We start from the raw sequence: 4,484 nt of genomic DNA, 5'->3' as shown, positions 1-4,484 counted from the left end.
GTTGATAAGTTTGTGGATCTTTAAAATGAGGTTAAAGAAACAAAAATTTGAGAGAATTTTAAAAAGTGAGTATTAGCTAAAATGTGTGCATGGTATGATACATGATAATTCATGTGGTATTTTAATTTGTCAGCACCAGCAGTAACGAGTTGGTTTTAAAACAGTTTTATAATTGTATTGCTTCCTCTAAAATATGAGTCACAAAAAATCCTTTTTTCTTTCCATGTATTTTCTTAGAAACTTTTTGACCAAACAAAAGCAACAGAAATATTTATTTAATTCCACATATTTCCTTTCCTCTCCCTCTTTCTCTCAAATTCTTAAACATTTTTTTGTTCTTCTCTTTGATGTCTGACATTTACAAATCTTATTTGTATTTATTCTTTAGGTGTTCCACTTTCATCTTTTCTCTTGCTCTGAATAATCTTTTATCCCTTTCCCTCATCTCTCTACGTCTTCTACTTATGGACTATGATACCTGTTCCTATCCCTGCCTTAGGATCTATGTTTTTGGTTAAGGTTTCATAGTCTCTAATTTTTGACCCTGTATGTAAGATACTTCCATTAAAAGATGAATACAGGTGGGGTCTAAAAAAGGAAGGGGAAACTTTCTTTTCAGTTTTGAAATTTGAAAATGTTACGTCTGTATGTTATAGTGTGACTACCCAGAAAATGATGGGGATTAGTCATCCCGGAGTGGTTAATTACCAGCCTGTCTGGGAAAAGACAGGAAAGGAAAAAGATTAAACCTATCTAGGCCCCTTGGATGAACTGAAATTGGTTATAGAAGCTAAACCAGTCCAATAAAAGAGAGGAAAAGGCTCTATCCTAATTTCTCCAAATCTATAAAGAAACAGGTTCTTTTGTGGAAGAGCCAGACTGTCCAGTGTTGATTTTAGTTTCTGTTTCTAGCTGTGGAAGGCCTTGAAACAGCAACTAATATTGCTCATAAAAGTATTATGCTCTTGAAAAGACTGAGAGCTTTTGGAACGGACTATTTCATGCTTAGAAGGTTACAATGTCTATGAAAAACTGGTTTCATAATGACAATAAAACTGAAGTTTTGAGAGCTTTTCACTGAGCTGAAGGACTTAAGGGAAAATAGAGAATAGTACCTTTGGGAGAGGACAGTCAAGCTGGAATGTTTTCAAGGCTGTATGAAGTGAATCATAGTCACCGAATGTAAGCTAATCTAATTGTATGTTAATATTTTCTGTGTTTAAAAAAAAAAAGTTTCTTTATAACATGTTGTTCCAGTTCAGCTGAAGAGTTTGAGGGACACATTTGCTCTAATAGACAAGTTGCAAATATCAATTTAGTATGCTTTTACAGAGTACGGGAATACTTGACTTAGGAAAATACACTTTTTTTTCTCTCTCTCTTTTTCCCCCCTTTTTAAATGGAGTAAAACTACTTCTGTTGGTGACTACTGATTACTTGTGGTCAGGCAATATATTTTAATGTTATGAAACCACAATTTTACTCACTAAGATTATGTTTTTAAAGTGCATATCTACTTTATTATCAGCTATTTAAAGAGGAACCTAGTATTGGATAGGAGCTATATCTATACAATCCCTATATATTTTATTTTCCTGTGTGTAATTTTTACATCTGAGTAGCTGCATAGTGAGGATATTAACATTCATTTATAATACTATGATGAGAACATCAGGAAGATTTTCAGAGATCATAAGACATGAAAAATGTATTTTTTCATGAGCCAGTTTTATTTTTACAGTGCATTATTATTCATCGAATTATACCCATTAAAATATTTTCAATTCAAGAAAAGTGAAAATTAAGTTTTGAAAAACATCAGTCTAGTTCTGAATTTCTAATATTTTTATATGTATTTTTGTAGACTACATGGCACACCACTGAACATCAGCTTGCGCACTTAAGCTGGAAAATATAATTCCTGGTACAAGAGTGGGATCAACTCAAATGTGTTTTTCTTTAATTCAGTTTCAGTATCTTAAGGATGGAGACTGGTAACCAACTTTATGATATTATAGTTTTGTCTGCAAAACTCTAATCTTATAGTATTAACAGTTTATAATTCAGATTTGATGGAGTCTGTAGTAACTTATATGATTCCATTTTGACTGTGGTTAAGGAATGTTGCCACTGTGTTGTGAGATAATCACTTACATTCAGCTGTATTACTGACTTACCCTTCCATGCTTCTTTCTCATGGCTACCTACAGGGATGGGAGAGCTTTGAACACTTTTAGTACTTAAAATCCCACTGCAAGTTATGGATTTTGGATTGGCTGTTCTCCTGCTGATCTAACCAGACTCAATCTTTAAAATCTCTGAAACAAGAACAAATAGGGTATATCATTAATACCTTTTATAAAAAATACTAAGACTTCAGTGGTAAACTCCAGTTCACACTATGAATGTGTCCTTTCATCTTCTCAAGACTTGTTATCATCCTATAAAATGTGACATAACGGAGAGAAAAAAAAAAAGGATAATTTTAGCAGTGAGCCATAAGAGAGGAGAGAAAAGATACATAACCTTTCCTCTTTGCAGCTATTTATTTATTTTGAGCTAACCTTATTAAATCTGCACATAAGGATTTTTAATTAGAATATACTGTCACTATAATGAAAAGTTTTTAATCTAAAAGTTCTTGAAAGATGCTACATGCTGCCATCACACTGGGAGTACTGCATGACTTAAGTAAGCTCAAGAATTTGTGAAGAAATTAACTTTAAAAGCCTTTCTTTAATCAACAATAATAGAAAAGTTTTGGCCCCTTCCTTCCTCAACAGAAGTCTTCTGAAAACAGAAGGCAAAATGCTGCTAGAGAGAGGGTATGACATATTGTAATATCGTAATGTAGATAATGAAGGCAGATCTGCTTTTTGCAAATTGCCAGATGCTTGTTTTGATTCTAGATTTTTGCATGTTGATACTTTTAATTACTAAAAATCAAAATTATGAGAGCAATGAACTATTTGAAACTGTCTTAATGATAAATAAGGTGTGAAACCTGCGGTTCAAAAACTTGTTTCAACATGAGTTAGTTCATAGCCGAAACAACTGTGTAAGGTCATAAAAATTGAGAAATTGATTTAAGAAATAAGTGGAAGTAATTAAAATAAATTTAAGTATGAACAGATGATACCCTTTCCAATACTTATGTTCTCTGTCTGCATTTATCTTCTGCCTCATTACTACTGTGCAATATGTTTAATTTCCAGGTAGCAGATCTGTGATTCTTTTGTTTTATTTATTTATTTATTGCCTGCTGACTAGATTTTGGTATGAAACTCCTGGAGTGTTCACCACAGCACAATTTATTTTCTTTGACTTGCTTACTTTGCGACAACTGTGGCAACATCCAGCAAACCCAGCCTGATGTCTTCGTAAAAGCAGACTATTCTCAGGAACAGTCTTGCAAAGATGGATCTCAGAATGTGACAGCACAGCAAGACTGCTGTGAAGATCTGTAATAATCTGGAATGCAAGTAGCAGATGGAATATCTAAATCCAAAGTAAGTATATATAAAAAAAGCCCAGAATTGTTATTAAACATTTTTTCCCATGTTAATATCACATATTGTGACAGGACGTATAGTAAAAAGAGGATGAACTAAGTTTTGAGAAAGTAATTTTACTTTCAAAAGACTGCATTTTTTTTAACAGTATTCTGTTAAAAGGGATTGGGTTGGCTACTCATATAACTTCCAGCACTATCTTAAAAAAAAAAAGCCTCTGAAAGTATTTTTCTTTTGCTAACAAACTTATGAGAAAATGGCTAAAGTTTCTCTACTAAAGTAAATATCCAGATTCAAATTTATTTTCAATGTTTATTTCCTTTTAACAGCTTCCAACTGTTCACCTAGTTAAATGTCCTTAAGTATTAACTGTAGTTGAAGAAAATTGCGTATCATTAACTGAAGTTATTAATTATTGTTGTCTGTATCTGTGATAATTATAGTGTGCATAATACTGAACAAGCAATTGAATAATCACCATTTTGTCCTTTGGTGGCAATGTAGAGAGAATATAATATCTGTACATACTTCAGGACTATAAATGAGCTTTCTCATACCTCAAGGCCACAGTCTTTGGAACTATATGACCTAGGTTCGATTCTTTGTGTTCTAATACTATGTAGTCATCTAGTAATTATTTTTTTTGCAGGATAACTCTCAAGTGTTTTTCTGCTAAGTAAGAAGAAAATTAGTCAAGCTGTTTTTGAGTTTACAGGTCATTACCCTAAATATGAAGCTACTCAGTAAACATACTGATTGGCATAGTAAATACTTAATTTATACAGATTGCAAGGTCTCACAGGGGACTGTGGCCCAAATGATGCTCTATAGGAGGGAAAAGAAGAGGGAGAATAGGTCTGAAGCTCAACCATCAGTTAAAAGGCAAGCAGATAAAAAGTATGAAGTATCTTGTACTTTTGCAGCTCAACAAGGTAAGAGGAGAAGGTTTTTTCATGAAGTACATGTTCTTCT

This window comes from Apteryx mantelli, chromosome 2 (assembly GCF_036417845.1).
Source record: "Apteryx mantelli isolate bAptMan1 chromosome 2, bAptMan1.hap1, whole genome shotgun sequence".
NCBI lineage: Eukaryota > Metazoa > Chordata > Aves > Apterygiformes > Apterygidae > Apteryx > Apteryx mantelli.
The sequence above is the reverse complement of the archived record's forward strand: the minus strand, read 5'-3'. Positions refer to the sequence as shown.